This window comes from Prionailurus bengalensis, chromosome B4, assembly GCF_016509475.1.
Source record: "Prionailurus bengalensis isolate Pbe53 chromosome B4, Fcat_Pben_1.1_paternal_pri, whole genome shotgun sequence".
NCBI classification, from domain to species: Eukaryota; Metazoa; Chordata; class Mammalia; order Carnivora; family Felidae; genus Prionailurus; species Prionailurus bengalensis.
Window position 1 is genome coordinate 99,464,127 of NC_057358.1, and position 22,974 is coordinate 99,487,100.

The window sequence follows — 22,974 nt, forward strand, 5'->3', positions numbered from 1 at the left end:
CCCAGGAGCCCCCAAACTCCTTATTTGAAGGTCAACTGTGCCATAAAACATAATGAGAGATATTTCATGATATTGGCAAGTTCTTGGGGTTGGGACAGGGTCTCTTTGGGAGGCTATTTTGGAAATTCTATCTACCACGGGACTCTAAACAAATGCATTCTTGAGATGCATCAATGTATGTATATTATACACTTGGTATAAATTTTTTTTAATGAGGGTTTGATCTTCCTCAAGGATAATGTAGCTTGAGAAATCAGGGCTATATGGATAGTAAAGAATCTTGGAAATAGTAGAGTCTTCAAAGCATTTTTGTAGCAAGTAAGAAACAGTGATCCCCATTTTAGAGTTAAGGTGCCTAAACCCAGAGTGACTTGCTCACTACCTCATGGCTCCAGGTGGTAGGGAGAGAGAGAGAAGAGAGAGCAAAGAGAGAGACAGAGCAGAGCCTCTTCTGCACCTCTTCACAGCATCAACACATTTAAACAAGGCCTGTTGTCTCAGAATTTTCCCAGAGCTCTCAGAAAACCTTGTAGGCATTTCTGATCGCTTAGCTGCTGAGCTAATCTACTCGAGCACAAGCCAGAATCTTGTGCAGCAAGCCCAAAGGCTCAGACTATCTTTGTTTGAGAGTCTTTCCTACTATAGTCATTAAGGGTCCAGTTAGAAATCAAAGATGTATTTATATTTCGGTAAAATATAATGTTTAAAGGCACAGACACTGCAGGAAGACAGCTTAAATTTCAATCAACTTTGCTTTGGGCAAGTTTATTAACCTCTTCCTATAAAAGCAGTGCAATATTGGTGCTTCTATCATAGAGCTACTCAGAGGAATAATGGAGATAATACACAAAAAATTCTTACCAGTGACAAGACAATTATACATAATTTTTTTTTTACTAGACCTTCACACAGGTTTTTCATGGCAGAAGTTGCATTAACTGCCCTTTCTGTATGGCCTGACTTGAAGGAGTGGCCCCACTCTTTTTTCCTGCCCCCTTGGCATCATGCTAATGGAATGAAAATAGAAATCTGCAAATTAATTCTCATACATGACACTATAAGCACACCATCTCCCTCATCTCCCTCTGATTACAAGCACATAGGCCCTTTTGGTCTTAAGAGGAGTTTAATGATGATAAGCAAAGACTCTGTGGCCAGACTAGGGTGTCCCAGGACTGCGAGGTTTCTAGGGACATGGGACATTCAGTGCTAAAACTGAGGTTGTTAAAAAAAAAAATGAGACAGCTCTTCACTCTAGAACAGACCGCCTTTGTGACTTTGCATAAGTTACTAACCTTTCTGTGCCTTTGTTTCCATATCCGAATATAAAGACTGTAACACCCCTCCTTCATAAAGTTTTTTTTTTTTTGAAGAGTAAACGAATTAACATATAGAGTATTTACAACCATGCCTGGAGTATAGTAAGTACTCAATAAATGGTAGTTATTAATACGATTACTAGTCACTATAAGGAAACATGGCATAATAAAAGCAATACACGAGGACATGGCAAAGAGCCCAGAACCTTATGAAGTCCTTACAGCCCAACAGTGGAGCACATGTAAAGGACTCTTTCGCAGCATCCTCATGTCATGACCCGTCTCCGAAGAGTGAGGAAAATAAAACAAAGCAAGCAAACAAACAAAACAAGAATATTCTATTATCTGAAGAAACATGAATAAGAAAAATACAAATTAAAAGTAGCCCTAGCTACTAATTTGTTACCTAACAGACAAGTAAAAACAAAAACCCCAGAAGTTTGACAACACTCCCATACTGTCCTAGAGAGAATGCAAAATGGTCAACGTCCTTGGAAGAATATCTAGAAATATCTGCTAATATTACAAATGCATTTGAACCACAATGGGAATCTCCTGGGAATCTATCTTGCAGTTACTCTTACACATAAATCACAGGCTATAGATAGAGAGAAGACAATCCACTAGAAAACTACTTTTTTTTAAGTAGTTTTTATTTATTTTTGAGAGAGAGAGGGAAAGAGAGACAGCACAAGCAAGGGAGGACAGAAGGAAAGGGAAACACAGAATCCAAAGCAGGCTCCAGGCATTGAGCTGTCATCACAGAGCCCTGTGAGCTCAAACCCACGAGCTGCGAGATCATGACCTGAGCCAAAGTCAGACGCTTAACCAACTGAGCCACCCGGGTGCCCCAATCCACTAGAGAACTATTACAGCAAAAAACTGGAAACAATCCAAGTGTCCAAACACAGACACCTGGTCAAGTGAATTATGGTACATCCATACAGTGGAATGTGATGTAGAAGTGAAATCAGAATGAGGGAGTTCTCTGTGTATTAATATGGAAAGATCTCCAAATACATTGTTCCGTAACAAAACACAGGGCACAGTATAATATGTAATAGCCATATTTTATGGGGACAATGGGGAAATACGAATATACATAGATCCACACATATAAATATATATACACATATGCTTACATATCCATAAAGAAACACTAGAAGAAGCAGCAAGAGAATAACAGAAATGATTACTTACAAGGGCAGAAAGGAATAGGGTAAATGGAAACAAAATATCTCCACTTAAATCTTTTTTTTCTCATTTTTATTTTGATCTAAGTGTATTGCCTATCAAAAAGACAAATTTAAAAACAAAACGTAAAAAAAAAGAAATCTGTCCCATCCTCTTAAAGATGAGCACCACTCACTTCTCTGAACTACATCTCATTTGAAAAGACAGGAAATTATGTCGAAGGCTGCACTGGTGCGCTGCACCCACCCAAACAAATAAACCAAAAAAGATTTCTGACATGTGACTTGGAGGGCCACTCCCTTCCAGCTACGCAGAAAGGAAGCAAGGGTATGGTTCTGAGAGCGCTGAAGTGTATGTAGCCCCTGCTCACTCACAAACAGATTCCCCTCTCGTCCCAACAGAGTGGCCAGCATCTCAGAGGAGGAAGGATGCAGTGTGATTTCCTTTCTCAGCTAGGACACGGTTTCAGCATCCCATCCTTTTACACCAGCACGTTGGGAGATCTGTGCTGCTTTTTATGTTAATTGGAATCGGCTGCTTTGGGCTCTGACACAGGCATTTAGCACTAACAGTCAATTGCTCTTTCCTCAGCCATCTGGCAAAAGAGTTGAAACCAGCAATTTTCTGAGTCAGAATTAGACATCTGAAAAAGAATGTGCACATAGGCAAACCCCCTTAGAAGTGCAGAATGAAAGAAAGGGGCAGGTAGTGGGATGCTGTAAACCCCACTCTGGAATGATGTGATTTCAAAGAAGGGAACCCGAATGGCACTTTGGTTTCCTGACATCGCCTCCACTCTTCCCCAGGTGCAGGGAGAAGCGCTCCGGATTAGGCCGTCTCTCTCTCTCTCTCTCTCTCTCTCTCTCTCTCTCTCTCTCTCTCTCTCTCTCTCTCTCTCTCTGTCTCACACACACACACACACACACACACACACACACACACACACACACCTTCCAGCCTGGACAGCAAGAGCTACCCTGGCTTTGGCCCCTCCCCTCTCCCTTCCAGACGGGTGTGCTCACTTACGCATTCTCATCTTTCCTTCATGAGCAGTCCTGTTTATCTCAGCAGGATTCCTGGAGCACCCTGGCCTCTGTGACAGCTCCTGGACCTTCACGCTCTCGGACGGCTATTGCGTCCCCTTTACCCTTCCCCTTTCTCTGCCCTTTAAACATTGGTCTCTCGGCTTCTGTCCTCCACTTATCCTTCTCCATACATTCATTCTCCTGTTTGCAGATGCAGGACATTCACAGGCCTAACCGCCCCCACGGAAATAGTGCTGGTTTAGTTATTAAGGGGGAACTCATATTAGACCCTTTCTGGTCCTGCTTACTTTTTTATACAGACCCATTCTGGGGAAGAAACACACTCTTCTCACACAAAGGCAGCAGTGAATATACTTTTGTCATTCCCTGCCTTCCAACTAAAGTTCTTTCTGGTAAAGGATCAGGGGCCCCCAAAACTTGGGCAGGATGCCCTCATCTACCCCCAGTGTCAATGGCTCAGAAGCTACACAATAAACCTTAAGTGCTATAAGGCACAAATCGTGTCACTTCCAGATCGATGGCTCTATCATCACTGAATCACCCACACATTGCCGACACCCCTGATGGCCCCATTTTGGCCCCACATATCCTCTGCCTGGCAAACACACATAGAATACACAAGCATCCATCGGGTTAATCAGGGACTGCAGCTGGGTTTGGTATACCTGCCTTTGCATCTCTCCCCAAGAGGAAATACGCACCAGCTCCAGGCATCTTCTGCCTGCTGAATCCCCTTGCTTCCCCTCCACCCTGCTCCTCATATCCACATCACCAGGAGGGAAGGGTGGTGCGGCACAGTCAGGACACAGCAGAACTATGGAACAAAGAATTGAGGTAGTGTGGCCCTTCCTCCCACACATATCCTGCTACACGATTCCAGCATATTAATTCCAACTGTGAGCCTTTTTGTTCCATGACCTCGGTAAAAAACTCGTCTGGTAGGGTACTTGGAGGCTACCGGTGCTTCAACATCATTACCTACAAGACAACATTTTACTGGCTGGTCTCTTCTTTCTCCATGAAATGCTTATCTGTGTTTCACCTTGCGATTACAAGCGAGTCTTTTTTCCCCCAGTTTTCAGATTTTCCTGGAATAATTCTGTAATCTGGGAAGTAATAATGCTTTTCAAAAGGGTGAGATAACCCACTGCTCCTTGTTGAAGCCCAGGCGCTGAGGTTCAGCAGGCAATACCCAGACTAGTCCCCGGTGATGTACCACAGTAGACAGGCTGGTGGTCAGTTCCGTGTATGCTGGCTTCTCTCCTGTCAGAGACCACCTCACTCCCCACTCTGCTCAGGTGTTTATGACTGATCTACAGACCCCAGACTAGCCGAAACCATAGGACTGGCTCAGTGCTGGGTTCTTGGTGCCAATGCCTATTGCGATTCAGTGACTGGCTGTGGGAAACGGCTTTAGGAAGACGGACAACTAATTGGAAAGTGCTCATAGCCTCTGCTTCTGGAGACAGACAGCAATGTATATCATTCTGGATCCCTTTTAAACCTGCCATGCAGATCAGGGGTGCCTGGGTGACTCAGTCGGTTGAGTGTCCGACTTCAGCTCAGGTCATGATTTCATGGCTCATGAGCTCAAGCCCCATGTCGGGCTCTGTGTTGACAGCTAGGAGCCTGGAGGCTGCTTCCAATTCTGTATCTCCCTTTCTCTGTCTCTCCCCTGCTTGCATCTTCTCTCTCTCTTTCTATCTCTCTCTCTCCAAAAATATTTTTTAAAAAATTTAATGAATAAATATTAAAGAAAAAAAAACCTGCCATGCAGATCATCTTCTATTGATACATTCTTTCTCCAAACCAAGTGATTGTAAACATGTAATGACTTAAATGTAAACTTCTTCCAAGACCATCCCACACAGCTGTGCCTCCCTGGCATTACAGACCCAGGTCAACCTGCTTGAATTTGGAGCATCCGTGGTCTTGTGGCCATTGTACACATCATTATACAGAATCCCATTTTTCTGGAATTTCATATTTTCACTTTCAAATGGTAGCTATAATTTCAGAGGATGCAAAATGGCAGCCCATGCCAAGTCAACATTAAGTAATTAGGAAATTTCATATTCTAAAAAAAAAAAATCCAATATCTAGTCTTTCTGAAAAAATGAGATCTCTGAATCTGTGAGCTTCCATGGAAACAATAGGTTGCCCTCTTTAGACAGGCCATATACTCTCCAGTTCTTCATAGACCCCTCCCACTCTTGGCTAATCCACTCATTTACATTTCTTGTGTGGCCCTCCTAGGCTGAACCACTAGTTTGGGTCTTTCTGCTGACTACCCCACATTTTACCCAAGGTATTGGCTGCCTATTGTCCATTGTCTTTGTCTCATTTGCAGGCTTTATGTGGTCCAGTTCTCTTGTGCATGTTCCTGCTGAGTGTAACCTGACCTTGGCCAATCTTCTCACCACTCTGGCCTTAAACCAGTAACAGGATCTGACATCAAGAACTACTGGGAGACTGTGGGATCCCCTTTGGGTGTTCTGATGTTCACTTTTAGTACTTCATCATAAGGGTCATCACACCGACAGAGCAAATATGATCAGAACCCCAGAAGCCTCTTTAAAAATTAGTCAAGTACTTCAGAAGTCTAATGCTAAAACCCCTCAGGCCTGTGACCTATCTATTCAGTTGCCACCAAATGTCTCCTGAGATTAAACAAAGCCTTGAGAGGTAATGAGATGAAATGGCTTGACCTTCAGATGTAAGATCTCTGCTTTCCTTCCAAGCCTGTCGCTGGTTCAGATTATTTTTATCATTTTTCAAAGCAGCAACGTTTATTTCCTCTGCTTCAGTGAGCTGTGCAGATGCAAGGTCTAGAAGGAATATTTAGTGGTCGCCATGGTTACCATTAGTCATATGAAGTTATAGCTAGTGTGCTGATTCCTCTCTTCACAGCTGTAAAAAGAAAGCATCTCCAAAAAGCAGGCTTGCTGGGGCTCTGAAGACTTTGATTCTGTAATGCACCCAGCCCCTCTGGTAATTTATCTTGATCTGCAAGCTTAATTTGCACTCTAAAGATTTTAGTCAGAGAAAGTTTCATAGAACTTGAAAGCTAGAAGGGAACTTAGAGATAATGTAGCCTCAGTCTCTCATCCTACAAATAAGAAAACTGAGTCCCAGAAAGGAGAAGGGACTCAGGTATACTCAGTAGGCCAATTCAATACCAAAACATGTATAATTAGGAAGTACCAAGACCAGGACTCCTTCTGTCTCCACTCTGTGTCTCATCCTAAATAATCAGAGAGGCTAAGTAATATAAAGAACTAGGGTAGACAAAGAATAGTCAAATTCACTGCAAGTCAGGGAAATCTGATTCTACACAGAGGGATCATTGAAATGGAACTTGAGCCAAAAACCACAAATGGACCCTAAGACCAAATTAGCCTTGGAATATCAACTGAGTTTTAAGATTGGTTAAGTCCAGATGGTACAAACAGTCACTCCAGTGACTTTAAAATGAAGGCTATTTGTCTCCTGATTTTGATCAGTTGTCTGAAAAGTGGGTGCTCCACAAGAGCTGTATCTTATTCTGGTGTCCTGACCTCTTACTAGCTCACGATCTCTCCACTTACCTGGCTCAGTGTTCACCAGATCCTTACTTCCATTAAGCCCAAGAGAACAGCTCTTACTCTATTGCTTCGCAATTGATTGATTGTAAAAATTAGTATCATATATGATGATTTTTAGACAAGAATCAGGAAATTTCCTTTACACTTACTAATGTAAGAAAGGTTTTCTGGGGCACCTGGATGGCTCAGTCAGTTAAGCATCCAACTTCAGCTCAGGTCATGATCTCACGGTTCGTGGGTTCAAGCCCCACATCGGGTTCTGTGCTGACAGCTCAGAGCCTGGAGCCTGTTTCAGATTCTGTGTCTCCCTCTCTCTGCCCTACCCTGCTGGCTCTCTATCTCTCTCTGTCTCAAAAATAAATAAACATTAAAATTTTTTTTAAAAAAAGAAAGATTTTCTGATTGTTTCATGAATTCTCTAGTTAACTAGTTTTTGCCTAAATAGCCTCAACATTAGATGACAAAACTAAAAGGCAACCAACAGAATTGGAGAAGGTATTTGCAAATGACATATTGAATAAAGGGTTAGTATACAAAATCTATAAAGAACTTATCCAACTCAATACCCAAAAAACAAATAATGCAGTGAAGAAATGGGCAAAAGTCATGAACAGACACTTTTCCCAAGAAGACATCCAGATGGCTAACAGACACATGAAAAGATGCTCAACATCACTCATCATCAGGAAAATACAAATTAAAACCACAATGAGATACCGCCTCAACCTGTCAGAATGGCTAAAATAAACAACTCAGGCAACAACAGATGTTGGCGAGGATGCAGAGAAAGAAGATATCTTTTGTACTGCTGGTGGGAATGCATCTTGCCATTTGCAACATGTGGATGGAGCTAGAATGTATTATGCTAAGTGAAATAAGTCAGCCAGACAAAGACAAATATATGATTTCACTCATATGTGAAATTTAAGAAACAAAACAGATGAACATAGGGGTAGGGAAGGGAAAATAAGATAAAAACAGAGAGGGAGGCAAACCATAAGAGACTTAAATACATAGAACAGACTGGGGGTTGCTAGAGGGGAGGTGGGTGGGGTGTGGGCTAAATAGGTGATGGGCATTAAGGAGGGCACTTGTTGGGATGAATACTGCATGTTATATGTAAGTGATGAATCACTGGGTTCTACTCCTGAAACCAATACTACACTGTATGTTGTATAACTTGAATTTTAAAACATAATTTTTAAAAAATATGACCTGTACCAGTGCTCCCTTAAGTATCTTGTTTCTAAATACCATTTCTCACTAAAAAGAACCAGAACTCCTCGGAAGAAGGAAGTCTGGGGCAAAGAAATACAAAAAGCGTTTGGAATACCTTGTTATACTAAAAAATAAGGAAGTACTTAAGAAAATGATAAAGTATGTTATGTGCAGAATGTCTGTGTCCCCTTACAATTCATACGTTGAAACCCTAACCCCTTATGTGACTATTGAAGATAAGGCCTGCGAGGAGGTGATAAAGGTTAAGTGAGGTCATAAAAGTGGGCTCTATCCCAATAGGACTGGTGCCCCTATAAGAAGAGGAAGAGACAGCAGAGCTCTATCTCCCCACCATGTAAGGAAATAGGGAAAAGGCAGCCATCTGCAAGCCAAGAAGAAACCTCTCACCAGGAACCAAATTGGCCAGCAACTTGATCTCGGATTTCTAGCCTCCAGAACTATGAGGCTTAAACATTTCTGTTGTTTAAGTCCATGCTATTTTGTTATGGTAGCCAGAACAGATTAGTATAGAAGATACGGCAAAAGGGTACTCATTGGACAAGCTTGGGTTAATTTGAGCTTCAAAGTAAATTAACTGGCAGTGTCTGGGTGTCTCAATTGGTTAAGTGTCTGACTTTGTCTCAGGTCACCATCTCGCAGTTCATGAGTTTGAGCCCCATGTCAGGCTCTGTGCTGACAGCTCAGAGACTGAAGCCTGCCTCAGATTCTCTCTCTCTCTCTCTCTCTCTCTCTCTCTCTCTCTCTCTGCCCTTCCCCTCCTTGCGCTCTGTCTCTCTCTCAAAAATAAAATAAACATTTAAAAAAAAGTCAATTAACTGACAGCATTGGATTAAAATTCACTTAACAAAAATAAGAATCCACTAATTCAAGTAAATAAGGAAAGGGAAATGTTTTCTTACCATAAAATGCCAGTTAACAAAAGTAGAGGAAAACAATCAACAAAATGAAAAGGGAATCAACAGAATGAGAGAAAATATTTTCATACTATATATCTGATAAGGGGTTAACATCCTATACATATAAAGAACTCATACAACTCAATAGCAAAAAAATCATCATCATCATCATCCAGATAAAAATGGGAAAAAATCTGAATAGAAATTTTCCCAAAGAAGACATACAAATGGCAAATGGGTACATGAAAAGATGCTCAACATTACTAATCGTCAGGGAAATGTACATCAAAACCACAATAAGATTATCACTTCCCACCTGTTAGAATGGCTATTATCAAAGAAACAAGAAATAAGAAGTATTAGCAAGGATGTAAAGAAAAGGGACCCTTTTTCTGCACTGTTGGTGGGAATGCAAATTGATGCAGCCACTTTGGAAAACAATATGGAGGTCTCTCAAAAAACTTAAAAATAGAACTATGATGATATGATCCAACAATTCCACTTCTAGGTATATAACTAAAGGATGCTGAAATCAGCATCTCATTTCAGGAAATGAAACCTCAGATATATGCACTACCATGTTCACTGCAGCACTATTCACAATAGCCAGGATACAGAAACAACCTAGGTGTCCATCAACGGATGAATAAAGATGTGATACACACACACACACACACACACACACACACACACACACACACACACACACAGTGGAATATTATTTGACCAAGAGAAAGAAGAAAATCCTGCCATTTGTGACAACATGGATGAACCTGGAGGACGTTATGCTAAGTAAAATGAGCCGCACACAGAAAGACAAATACTATATGGTCTCACATGAATCTAAAAAAAGAATGTTGAACTCATAGTAACAGGGAGTAGAATGGTAGTTACCAGGGGCTAGGAGCAGGGGAGATGGGGAGATGCTGGTCAAAGGGTATAAACCTTCAATTATATGATGTATAAGCTCTGGGAATCTAATATATAGCATGGTGACCACAGTTAATAATGCTGCATTATATACTTGAATTTTGCTAAGTAAATCTTAAGCATTCTCACCACATACACAAAAGAAAGTAACTATGTTAGGTGATAGATCTGTTAATTGACTTGATTGGGGTAATCATTACACAATGCACACACATATCAAGTCATCATGTTGTACACTTTAAATACATACAATTTTATTGGTCATTTATGCCTCAGTAAAGCTGAGGGAAAACATCAAAGTAGAGGAAATAAGAAAAGTTAGAAAAATCGCCTTTATTTTTTGAAGCCATCATAATAATAATAACTGATTCAGATAAGATTTATCAGTGGCTGTTAAAACTATTAGGTGAAGGTTTGAGGATAGGAGGATATTAGTCTCAAAATATCTCCCCAGAGATAACAACAGGAAGTAGAAGTTCTATAGTGTATATACTTGGCAATCACTACCTTATAAAAATGATCAAAGTTAATGAAACCAATAAGATAAATTGGTAACATGTGCTTCCTGACAAGTTTTACACTGGTGAAAACACTTACCACCTTTATGATATGCTTGCCAAAAATGTATAATCTGACTTAATCATGGGGGGCAAAAAAACCTGAAGAAAACCCAAATTGAGGTTTCTATAAAACATCTATCTGCCCAGGATGCTTCAAAAATGTCAATGCTGTGATAGACAAAGCTGAGGAACTGTTTCAAATTAAGGGAGACTAAACAGATATGACAACTAAATGAACTTTGTGATACTGGGTTGGATCTTGGCTCAGAGAGAAAATAAACACTCTAAGAACATTATGAGGAAAATTCATGAAATTTTAATATCATGTGTATATTAAATAATAGCATTGTATCAATGTTAAATTTTCTGAATTTGATCATGGTACTATGGTGTCTATGAGGGATAAATGGGTATGATGTCTGAAACTAATTCTAAAATGGTAGAATGACAGACAGAAAGCCAGAGAAGAGAGAAGGAGCAAATGAATAAATAAATGAGGCAATATGTTAAAACAGGCAAATCCAGAAGGGTTTAAAAAGTTAGTTCTTTGTACTACTCTTAAAACTTCTGTTAAGTTTAAAATAATTTCAAAATAGAAAGTAAAATTTAAAAACTCTTCAATTTCAATGGGTCTATGCAGATAGCACATAGGTACAGACAAGATCATTTCAAACTGACAAATGACAAGCAAAACATTATTTAACTACAGTTTGAATCTCTAGCCAAAGGAAGATACATTGACTCACTCTTTAAGAAAACATTTATTTAGTAATATTAAAAATAGTCAAGGTTTGTTAACACTGAGTGGTTACATGCCTTCCATATTGTGGCAGATTGAATTTTCTAAATAAGACCACATCAACTATATTCTCTCTTACATGTTCTTCTTACAATGTGATGTTAACATCCTCCATAAAGAGATGGGGTGTACTTATCTTTCTCAAAACCTGTGTAGACGTTTACCTGCCTTGACCAATAGAATACCATGGAAAAGATGCTGTATGACTTTTAAGGCAAGGTCTTAAAAGGCACTAAAAATTTAACCTTGTCTCTTGGATCGTTCACTTCACGGGATAAGAAAAAGCTATGCTTGAGATGCAAGAGAAGCACACTGATGAGAAAAGAGTTAATCTATCTGAGCAGAGCTTCACAAAGAAATTCCAGGACCCATTACCTGCCACCATGATCAGTGGGGGAGCCGTCACAGTCCTTCCTGACCCTGCGAACAAGCAGAGACTCCTGCCTGATCTTTCCTCAGATATAATTATGTAATTATAATCTATAGTTGTGTAATGTTCAAGAAAACTTAATTACATGTCTTGATAATTGTGATATTGTTACATAAAAAGAAGTACATACTTGGTCTTTTTCCCTGGTTGCTGACACAGAGCTTTTAACACCCTGGAAATTTCCTGAATGATGGGGGTGATAGAAGCATCTTCTGTTATAATATTTGGTCTTGTCCCCAGTTCCTGACACAGAGCCCCCTAAGGGGTTCTCTCAGGAATTTCCTGAGTGATAAGAAAACTTTTGGTATACTAATGAGGTGACCCTTGGCTGAGGATGGAGCCTGGTTCCCAGAAAGACCAAGTCTCGATCAGAAGCTTGAAGCTTTCAGCCCCACCCCTATACTTCTGGGGAGGGAAGAGGGACTGGAGATTGAGTTCAATTATCAATGACCAGTGATTTAACTGTCATGCTTACCTAGAGGAACCTCCATTAAAAAAGCCTAAATGACAGGATTTAGGGGGAGCTTCTGGGTTGGTGGACATTTCCATGTGCCAAGAGGGTGGTGCATGTCAACTCTCCAGGGACCAAACCTGTGGTGCTCAGGATCCTTCCAGACCTCACCTATCTGGATGTCCTTTTGCCTCCTTTATAAAAAACTGGTGATAGTAAGTAAGCAAAGTATTTCCCTGGATGCTGTAAGCCACTATAGTAAATTATCAAACCTGAGGTGTGGGGGTGTCATAGGAACCTCCCAATTTATAGCCAGTCAGGCAGAAGTACAGGGGGTCCTGGACTTGTCGTTGGCATCTGAGGTGGGAGCATCTTGTGGGGCTGAGCCCTCAACCTGTGGGCTCTGTGCTAACTCTGAATAGCTAGTTCAGAATTGAATTGAATTGTAGGATAGTCAGATGGTGTTCAAAGAGTGAAGAATTGGTTAGTATGGGGGAAAAAAATTCCACATTTTGTGTCAGAAATGTCAGGTAGTAAAATCGGCTTTGAATAATGCAATGGGTTAACACATTAGACGTTACTATTAAGAATTTAATCTCAAAAATTTTGAAAGCAACACATAAAACTGAATTTGATGTTCTTCATCCATCATCCTGATATTGATACAGAAGACAATAAACTGATTGAACACACATTTTTGTATGTAGTAAAAGCTTGCCCTGATGTTTCCAGCTATCCTCTTTTTATACATCTTGTCCATCACTGGGGATGCAATCAGCATACAATAAATAATAACAACAGCTTTTGTCTTCAATGCCTCATTTCCTTATCCTTTCTAAATTCTTGGAATTTTCTGACACGTCAGTTCTGCATTCTTCAAATAGCACATTGAAGACCCACACAAACCATCTCCTTCCCTGAGCATCCTTAACACTTACAATCATAGCACTTAGCACTTAAATACATGCCTCTAGACCCTAATAGCTTCATGTCAGCTTGTGGATGTTATAATTTCTTTACCAAGGGCCCAGATATGCTATAGAAACACTACCCCAGACCCATGCACCTTGTGCAAATTTAAGGACATAGTGTGAATGTGAGATACTTGCTGATTAAACAACTGATGCTAACATTCTAAAATACTCTCTTCTATAATGTTTTTTTTTTAAGTTTATTTATTTATTTTGAGAGAGAGAGAGAGAGAGAGAGTGAAAGTGGGGAAGGGGCAGAGAGAGAGGGAGAGAGGGAATCCCAGGCAGGGTCCGCACTGCCAGCACAATGCCCAGTGCAGGGTTCGAACCCATGAACCATGAGATCATGACCTCAGCAGAAATCAAGAGTCAGACGCCTAACTGAATGAGTCACCCAGGTGCCCCTCTCTTCTATGATCTTATTTATGTTGATAACTTTTCTTTAATTCTCTATAAATTTGAAGAAAAATATATTTCCTATGCCCCAGTAAAGAGGACTGGCCTGGTAAGTGATGTATTACAGGGAAGATGTCCCATTTCTTTGCTGAAAGAGCTGTGTGTCACTTTACAATCCCCAGACAGACACTGGCCTCCAAAGGAGCACAGGACTGATATCCTTTGCCAAGAATGTAGACAGCAATGGATGTGCTTATGAGGATAGAGTCTGGAATCAGGCAGAGTAAGTTCAAAGCCTAGCTTTTCTACTTATTGGCCATGGGATCTTAGACAATTTAACTTCTAGAAACCTTAGCTTCAATGTCTTCAAAATGGGGGTATCAATTCACTTTCCTCAGAGTATTGCAGAGAGAATTATATGAGACCTGTAAAGCAGTTAGCACATATACTTAGAGAGAGCTAGAGAAGCGTTAGTCATTATTCTTCAAATGAGAGTAGCTAACACTCTCTGCATACAGTCTGCCTGTTAACAGAGTAAAGAAGAGGGAGGTGTTTGTCCCTGGTCCTTTGTTCTCCTGCAGGTAAGAGGGATTTCTTTTGCTTATGCTGTATTTCCCTTTGGCATATCTGAAAAGGTACAGCCATATACAAATAAAGCATGGAAACCCAAAACACAGGGCTAAACCAGCTCTCACCAGTTCCTCAGGCAATTTTCCTCCTGTTGCTGGCTTCTCTCTCCCTCAGCTAAACTCACTTCCAGATGAATTCTATATTTATTTCTCTCCTCTTTTCTTTAATTATCATAAAATTTGGGATAAATGCTCTAGTTTTGTTCTTTTAGACCACTTTCCATTAATTTTTTTTTTAATTTTTTTTTTCAACGTTTATTTTTGGGACAGAGAGAGACAGAGCATGAACGGGGGAGGGGCAGAGAGAGAGGGAGACACAAAATCAGAAACAGGCTCCAGGCTCTGAGCCATCAGCCCAGAGCCCGACGCGGGGCTCGAACTCACGGACCGCGAGATCCTGACCTGGCTGAAGTCGGACGCTTAACCGACTGCGCCACCCAGGCGCCCCCCCATTAATTTTTTTTTACGTTTGATTATTTTGAGAGAGAGAATGTGCACATGAGGTGGGGAGGGGCAGAGAGAGAGAGAGAGAGAGAGAGAGACAGAGAGAGAGAGAGAGAAAGAGAGAGAAAGAAAAAGAGAGAGAATCCCAAGCAGGCTTCTCACTGTCTGTGCAGGACTCCAGGCAGGGTTCAAACTCATGAACCAGGAGATCATGACTTGAGTCAAAGTTGGACACTTAACAGACTGAGCCACCCAGGCACCCCTCCATAAACTGTTTAATTCAGCCAATGTAAGTTCCATCAGACAAGTTAACCTTTTAAAACTAGGAAATGGTTCCAGTGTCGATGTTTCTGTTCCGGGTCATTCAGACATGAAAACTATTGAACACAATGTACTACTACCAATCTAACAAGAGAAAACAGTTTGAATTCACCAAGGACTCAACTGTAGTACCTGTTAAAAAATGAAAAAAGACATTATAAAACTAAAGGTAACACCCCTGTCTCCTAGGAAAAAAAAGTAGATGCTCAATCTTTTGAGAATTGTGTTGAGATACAACTTACAGTTCATAGTCTGGAAGTGACTCGTGTAACCACATGGACAAATCACTTAATCTCTGGGCTAACCAGCTCGATTTCCTTGTCATTTGAAAGGGGAGAAACAGAAAAGCCAGGTAGACCTTTGGAGAGTAAAGATGAGAATTTAGACCTAGAGGGAAAATGTGGTCCTATTTTTAGTCTTCAGCTAATGGCTTTGACTTTTACTCCTAAAATCGCTTTTGAAATAACAAGAAAGAAAGGTATCTGGGAAGAAAGATGTATAAGAGGATTGAGAAGAGAGAACGAGTCTATATAACTTTGATCATTCCCAATGAGAAACCCATGCACCAGAGCATGGACTTTAATTCTATGCAAAGGCCTGAGTTCTGACCCTGGATTATCTTCAAATAATCCATACTAAATCCTTACACTCTAACAATTCATCCTAAAGTTCATTTATGTATTTTGAGAAAGTAGGGGGGGGAGGAGGGTGGGCAGAGGGAGAGAGAGAATCCCAAGCAGGCTTCAGGCTATCAGCACAGCTGACTCAGGGCTTGATTTCACAAACCGAGATCATGACCTGAGCTGAAATCAAAAGTCCAACACTTAACTGACTGAGCCACCCAGGCGCCCCATGATTCATTCTGCAAAGCTCCAAAACAAGCACCAACTCAAAGATCTTCCAGCCCGATTCTCTTGGATTGAGAAAAGAATATGCTTTAGAGTTGCAAATAACTCGACAGAACTTGAGGTGAGGTCATGTTTGGAACCAGGAGATGAACCAATAGCAAAGATTAATGGGGCTTTGGAAAAGCAAGTTTATACAATGTGCTCGTGAATCTGGAGTAATTATAAACCAATCAAAAAGAAGAAAAGATGTGGCTGTCTTTTACCCTTCTGTTTTTGGCTGCCTTGTAGAATAGATGTATCTTATTGACTTACTGGCCAATCATGGTTGACAAACTGAAATCCCAGTCTTGATACTCCTTCTATGAGTAGGGGTGGGGGGGAGGGTGATGGGGAAGAAAAAGAAAAAAGTAAGAGAGAATTCAGCACTGAGGGAGGATTCTGAATTACAGTGACTTTTTAAAAGCCTCTAACGGTGGGGGCACCTGGGCACTTAGTTGGTTAAGCCTCTGACTTTTGTTCAAGTCATGATCTCGAGGTCTGTGAGTTCAAACTCCGCATGGGGCTCTGCTTCAGAGTCTGTGTCTCCCTCTCTCTCTGCCCCTCCCCCACTTGTGCTTTATCTTTCTCTCAAAAATAAACATTAAAAAGTAAAAATAAAAGCCTGTAACTGTACTCTTTCATTAATCAGTACTTAATGGTGTCTTACATCTGGCATGATCATTTTTATAAGATATTGCCTCACTGGAATTTCAGTAAAGCAGTACCAGTCGTCCCCACAATCCTAGAAAGAGAAAGGTGGGGAAAGACAAGAGTCTCCAGCAGTGATAAGCAACCCTAATCTTTGTGATCCAAGTGATTTAGCCTGAGAGCTAGAGTCCAAATGAAAACGAAGAAAGCTGCTCCATGTTGCTACTTCTCAAATACGCCTGGTGATTAACATTAGCAGTTGAAAAGAAACATAAATTTTCTTATTGACTTTCTTCTATTCAACACAGTGAGTATTTTCAGTTGCCAATAACCCCCTACTAAGGGGCTCATTAAAACTGCTGCCATTTTGAATGAAAGAAAAAAGTTAATTTGTAAAAATTTTTATTGTTTTGATACAAGCTAGGGTGGTTTTATAATGGCTTATAGAGTTACAGTCTTGTATGTATATTGAGCAAAACTTATTCAAGCTCTGTGTACTGGATAACTGGTGTCTTGTATAACTTTTGTCCAATCTCATGGACAGCAGTATAAAAATCTTTTTTTTTTTTTTTACCTCATCAGCTGACTGTCTAAGATCAAGTGGGAAGGAATGGGAAAGGCACAGAAGCAGTTCATTTCTCCAAGTTCAAGCCATATGTGGAATAAAGAGGTGATCTCATTTGGGGAATCAAGCAAGGTACATCCCTATAACCACCCCAAAAGGGTGCAGTGAGAGTCAGTCATCAGAAGGGGATGGTCTGGACTCTCTGTTACAGCCAGCTGCTAGAAAAGAGGGAAGACCCATGCCAATCCCCACTCCATATCTAGTACTGGGGAAGACAGGAATGGGAGCACACCTAGACTGTCTGGGTTATTTAAAGAGATTCCCACTGGACATCAACTCCTGAATCATAAGAGAGAAACATCAGGTGGCCAGATGATCAAAGTAGAAAAGAACCTAGCCTCTTTGCATTCTTGCACAGAACAAAATAACTTACTGTAATAGTTCATGGTCCAAGTGCAATTGTGAAATCCCACATCCCTCTTGCACTCTACATTTCCAGGTACTCAATTCTACCTGGGCCTGGGAGAGATGCAAAGAAGCTTATGGGCCCCTGAAGATACATTGGGACCACTAGAATCGGCTACAGCAAATCAGCAATCATTCTGGCTAGACCTCCCAGAGACTGCAGAAAACGACTGTCTCCAACTTGATTAGGATTACAGTTCCAGCCACAGATGCTGAGATGAGAGATGGACAGGAAGACCACAGGAACAGGAATGCTCAGAGGAGAATGATGCCAAAAGCCGGATGTGTCGATCTCTCAAGCCTGGCAGTCTGGCATCATGGCATATAGTATGGCAGGCATGAGTAAGAGGCAGACTGAAGGAAGGAGCAAGGGTGAGACATGAAAATGACAGCAAGACCTGCTCTAGGCTTTCTAAATCTACAGCAGTAAGAGCCCATGAGTGCTTATGATCACAACCCAGATTGGTTCCAAAACTAATTTGGGTTGAGGTGGTAATGAAGGGCAATTAATTCAGCTGGAAATGCAAAGAAAGTGGAGCAAATGTCTCTTTAATTTAACCCTGATGATGTAGAATTCAAAGCCAATTTGTAAAATCTATCATTCATTTAGCATACCACACATGCCAGACATTCTGCTAAACATGACTTCATTCGATTATCCAACCATCCTACAAGGCAGTTATGAAGACACTTTACCAAGAAGGCAGTGGGCTCAAGGAGGTTAAGTAACTCCTCCTTCCTCACTCAAAAAAAAAATTGTTGGGGTGCCTGGGTGACTCAGTCAGTTAAGCGCCCAACTCTTGATTTCGGCTCAGGTCATGATCCCAGGGTTGTGGGATCTCTGTACTCTGTTGAGTTCTGCACTGAGCATGGAGCCTGCTTGGGGTTCTCTCTCTCTCTCTCTCTCTCTCTCTCTCTCTCTCTCTCTCTCTCTCTCTCTCTCTCTCTCTCCCCACTGCTTGTGATATTTCTCTCTCTCTTTCTGTCTCTCTCTCTCAAAAAAAAAAATGCTGTATCTCTATCTTCAAAGTCTGCTCCATCTCATGACACTGGTTGCCTCATCGAGATATGATCCCTAGTTTTAATCTTTCTAGTAACACCTTACTGTTATCTTGCTGTGTAATGTCAGAAACGTCATTAAACCAGTTGAGGCCCTGGTTTATTCATTTGTACCATAAAGGGATGGTCTCTAAAATCCCCTCCGGAACTCAGGAACCGCTTCAGAGCTGTGTGTCTACCAGGTGATAGTAGAAACACAGATACTTCACGCTTGGGATAGGAAAGAGCAAATTAACTACTGAAAGGCTGTGGATTATTAAAAATCACTCCTGGGCGTTATGGAGCTTGTCATGTCAATGATTAAATGAAATGGAGAGAGTTTGCATGTCCAGCAAAAACCCTGCCCTGGTATGCAATAAAATGCCCACCCAAGAGGGGTGAAATCACATGATTTATGAATTGCCAGGAATGGCATTCCTCTCCCGTGTTTATAGAGTGCCCTACTGTTATAATTAAGGAACTCAGTAGGGAGCCTCTACTTACTGCTTACTAAATGAATTCTGATATGCTTGGATCAGGAAAAGCGTGATTGTATGATATTTCTGAGTTTTAGTATTCCTACCATTCCCTCTTGATATTTGAAATCAACTATAGTTTCCCTCAGTTTAGCTCTGATGATCTAATTTAAGCCTAATTGCTCAGCTCTCTACAACCAACCAACTGCTCTGGGTGTAATTCTTTTAACCTAGGAAATTGGCTTTCATACGCATATCTCTCTTTGTGCCTCTGAAAACTGAGTAAGATGCAAAGGGCTTGCCATCCGGTACCAGGCACATGAGGTTAACCCAAGAAAATTACCTGACAGTGGCTATTACAGTAACCCATGACAACAACAGAACATTTTGAAATTTCCTTCTCCAAATTCTAAACAATTTCCCTAGGATGATGTAACTGTATTAGAAAGAGCATTAGGTTCAGAATCAAACAGACTGGAAGCCAAGTCTGAGCTCTGCAATTTACTAGGTGTTGACTTTGACCTTGGGAATCACACTGAACTCCAATTTCCTCATCTGTCAAGTGGCATCATCAATAGTCATTTCATAGAATTGTGAAGATTCAGTGAGTTTACTTGTGTTAAACCTCCGCATGATTCTGGCATGCTGTTCTAAAGAGAAGCAATAGCCACCATGTACCAAATACCTTCTTTATGCCAGGTTCTGGACTAAGAACTTCACGCACATCAATTTTAGACGTCACCTCAACCCTGCAAAGTGCATCCTGTGTTAGTTGTGTCTCACTGAAAAAGAACACTGAGGCATAAACAGGCAAACTATTGGCCCAAGACTCTCTTGCCAGGTAAACAACAACTCTGGGATGGCTACTGCATCTCCAACTGCTATTTTCACATGGCTCAGACTAGATGGGACTCATAAATGTGCAATTTGAAATCTTTACTCTTCTGGAAAACAGAAAACCCAAGTCAGAGAAAAAGCTCTCACCAATGAAGAAAGAAAATGTTTCTAATGGTATACCTTAGGGGAGGGGGGAAGTAAAACCGCCCCTCATCCACTTGGCATTGTGGGCTACTCTGGCAGATAGCCTGCTAGGAAGGGAGTTAAAAGGATAGAAAGATGCACAATCACAGGACACAGGGATTCCACAGGGAATTGCCAAAGGGATTCAGCTGGAACCCCGTCGTTGCCCACATCTCCCTGGATCCAAGCTTCCTACTCAGGCCTTATCATAGGGCAGGTGGACTGTCCTTGCTTTTATGGGAAGCTTAGAAACTACAACCCACAAGATGATCTCTGAAGACAAGTAATCAGGAAAGAAAAATACTTTATGCATTGATATTTGACATGGAATGCTGTTACACTTCCCTGAGCTGAAAGAGATCTTGAAGTAGACAAGTTCACAGACCGCTTCCAGTATCATTTAGAGTGGCAGTTTCTAACACTAATAAAGGAACCTCACATCAAAATTCCTTTTAGAAATTTAAGGTCTGTGAACAATACCATGCCTCACAATCCGACACCTTCCATCACATAAGCCCCTCCAGTCATCTAGCTTGTCCTTAATCCTTAATACCCAAATTAGTATTTGGACCAGGGGAGAAGCAAATGCTCCCGTCTCCTGTCCACTCCCAGATCTCTCTGCTGTCTCCTCCAGAACCCCATTTTCTGATCATCAAAGACCAGTGTACTTTTATCCTCCAAAAGGGAATCTTCTACCACTTCTGGTCTGAACTCAAACCTGGACCTCCCCTTGGGTACTCTTCTCTTCTACAGCCCTCACTGAGGGTGGCGTTCGGTCTCCCAAGCCTCACTTGAAATGAAGCTTAGAGACGGGCCAGCATTCTCTGCAGGCTTAGGCCTTCGAGTATATAATCCTGAATGCCTGTTTCTTATTGTCATCAAACAGTTCTCCTCACATTCATCCCCAAACATTAAACTGCAGCTGATTCACACTCTCCTCTCCACCCCTAGCCTTACCATGATCCTGGGTAGTTTCAGAATCTACGTGCATGCCCCACATAATGCCTTACCCCATAATTCTTAAGCCTCCTCACTCCAATAACCTTCAATTCCACTGTAATTCTGTCACCAGCATACATAACCACACCCTGAAACTTGCTGTCCTCCAGAATGGCTTCACTGATGAAAACTTAATCTCCAATATCCCACAGCCTGACCACACAACCTATGTAAACTTCCTGTTAACTCCTTTAAACTTGTATTTCAACTTCATTAAAAAAAAAAAAAACTGGTCCTTTGACCCACTTCCCCACACATGCATTTTCCATGACCAATCAGTTCTTTCCTGACTTCATCTCCCTTCCCTTTTCAACCTAAACCAGCTCTTCAATCATTATTTTATCAGTAACTTCTGTTTTCTCTCTCCACTGTGCTTCCTCCAAATGAATCCACTGAAATCCTGAACTTGAATCATTCCTACATCTGCTGGCTCCCCCTGATCCTACACTGAGGCATCCAGGAAAAGCAGGAGAAAAACTGTACAGCATGCTTCTACAACTCTATGATCTTCATCCTCAGTTATTAGTTCGATGATTTTTCTATGCGTCCATAATTCTCACTACTGTTCCCCACAAATTCGCCAGAGTCAGGATGTTACCTATCCCCTTATGTACAGTAGATGCCCTTTCCTCTGTCTTCACCAAGAACACAGAGATCAGGGAGGATCCGCTCAACTCCCAGTTCTTTTTCCTCCCTCCACTCACAACTGTGTCTTCATCTTTCTTACCTCCTTTCAACCCAGAGACAGCATTCTTTTTCTTATCTCAAACTTATCCTCTTTTATCCCTTTGTCTCTTTTCTGTGATTTTGCTACAACCCACGGGTCAAAGAAGAAACTGCAAAATAAGTTATAAAGTATTTTGAACTGAACGAAAGTGAAAACACAACGTATCAAAATTCTTTCTCAGACAAAGACAAATACCATATGATTTTACTTATGTGTGGAATCTAAAGAGACGAACAACTGAACAAACAGAAAACCAAACAGACTCATATACAGAGAACAAACTGGTGGCTGCCAGAGGGGATGTGGGGGAGGCGGGGGGGAGGGGATGAGCAAAATAGACAAAGGGGCTTAAGAGGTATAGACTTTCAGTTATAAGATAGATAAATCTTGGAGATGAAAAGTACAGCATAGGGAATATAGTCAATAATACTGCAATAATGTATGGTGACAGATGGTGACGATACTTACCGTGGTCAGCAAGGAGTAATGTATAGAATTGTCAAATCAATATGTTATATGTCTGAAACTAATATAACATTGTATGCCAATTGTACTTCAACAATTTTTTTGTAAATGTGGGATTCTAGTAAAGCATTACTTAAAGGCAAATGCACAGCATTAATCTTCCCCATTCGAGAGAAAAAAAAAAGAGATCTCAAATCAATGACTTTAACTCCCCCCTTAAGAAACTAGATAAAGAAGTGCAAATTATAGGGGCGCCTGGGTGGATCAGTCGGTTGAGCGTCCGACTTCAGCTCAGGTCATGATCTCATGGCCCGTGAGTTCAAGCCCCACATCAGGCTCTGTGCTGACAGCTCAGGGCCTGGAGCCTGCTTCAGATTCTGTGTCTCCCTCTCTCTCTCTGCCCCTCCCCCACTCATGCTCTGTCTCTGTCAAAAATAAATAAACATTAAAAAAGTGCAAATTATATCCAAAATAG